Source organism: Arachis ipaensis, chromosome B07 (genome assembly GCF_000816755.2).
Source record: "Arachis ipaensis cultivar K30076 chromosome B07, Araip1.1, whole genome shotgun sequence".
Classification (NCBI taxonomy): domain Eukaryota; kingdom Viridiplantae; phylum Streptophyta; class Magnoliopsida; order Fabales; family Fabaceae; genus Arachis; species Arachis ipaensis.
In genome coordinates, this window is record NC_029791.2 from 28950097 (window position 1) to 28951992 (window position 1896).

A 1896-nucleotide genomic window follows, 5' to 3' on the forward strand; every position below is an offset into this window, starting at 1 on the left:
AAGAGCTCAACGTTTGAAGTAGAGCATACAACTGACAATTACAAAGCATAATCAATAAAATCAAAACAATTCTTATGTCATTTCCGGTATAATCATCAATAACATGAATTAATTACCACACCACTTTTTAGCATAATAAAATAATAGAGTAACACAATCTACCACATCTATTATATTATTTTTAAAAATGATATTATTTTTACATAACCAAATTTTTTATATAATTAAAAAAAATTTAATTAACTAATATTTACGCAACTTTTTTTTCAAAGACATACTTCATCAACTCTTAAAGTGATTTTTTAACATACTTGAGATAGTTCGCATAACATGTTGATAAATATTAATTTTAAGATGAAAAATTATCTCAAAATTCTTCGCTAGGTAGTACTAGCTTGTAAGTTCCAAAGTTCAAACTAAGATGCTTATATCAAAGAAACTAAGAAAGGTGTCATTATTAGGAGTTTCTAATACTAAATTAAAAATTTAAAATATTTTAGTGTGCCTCTGATATTATACATGATATAAAGTAAGATAATGTGATTAAGTGTAATTTACTTAGATGTGATTAAAAAATAATTGAATACTATGTACAGTAAAAAATTGATATTATTGAAGGATAAAACTAAAATTTATTTCTATGTATCGTTTTTATCCTCAAAGTTTTCATCCTATTTAAGTCCCTAACGTTTCAAACTCGTCTCAATTTTGTTCCATCGTCAATTCTGTTAACGGATCCCTAATGGCATGCAGGACAACATTGAGTCAATTTTGAAAGGTTAGGGACTTAAATAGGACGATTGAAACGTTAGCGACAATTTTAGAACTTACCCCAAACGTTGGGGACAAAAATGATACTTTATTCTTTTATATTTATAAAAAATATTAGATATGCTATAGTAAAAAAATGATTATCTCGATAATTGATTATTTTGTTGACAAATTAATAAACATAATACGAATAATTATATAGAAATAGGTAGTTAATTTTTTATATTCATATTTTATGTTATAATATACCATTCAATATGCTTATATTTTATAAAATGTAAGGAATGAACAACAAACTCCCTTACAAAATAGAATCATAATACTAAACCTTCTTCAAAAGAAATTATATATATATAAAAGAACAAGTGATACTGAATACATTATCACATTATCTCATAGAGATCTGAGTACTTCATTCTCTAAGTTTTATATATGAATTAAATGTTAAAGGTATGTGCTTGTGGAACTAATAAATTGCCCACATATTTCAATCACTGAATTTATTTGTTAAATAATACTTTCCTATAAGTTAGTTATCCATGAATTTGACAATACGCACAGAAACATATAGTACGTTGAATATACCAATCAAATAATTAAGCCAGGTGTCATGAATTTGATCACTATATTGTGATTTTCCTAACTGATTAAGCGTTTGGTTTCTACACGAATTAGAGCTTAGGCAACGCATTTCTCATTTTCATGAAATGTGATTGGGATGCATGAAACGTGGGGATCATACAAATCTGATCTCTTTAATTTAACATTTTGCGTGTGAAAACTTGCTAATCAAACAAATTAAAGTTGATCACCACGTGGGATGTTTGTGATATCTCTAGTTTCTATGACCCAAAAAAAAATGCTTAATCTGTTATGCATCATTTTCGTTTTGCTTGCATAAGATTGGAAAATGTTTTCTTTTCTTTTCTTTTTTCTTCCTTATGATTTTACCATTATATACCATCTTCCCCAAATAAGATGTAGTTAATTAATTAGTACAATTAATGCTATGATCTATTAAGCAAAATTTGGTGACAACTTGTATTAAGACACTCTTATGGCTTAAATTTGAAGTGTATATATATAGTAGATGGTTTATTGTATTATTTAAATTATAAGTTTTTA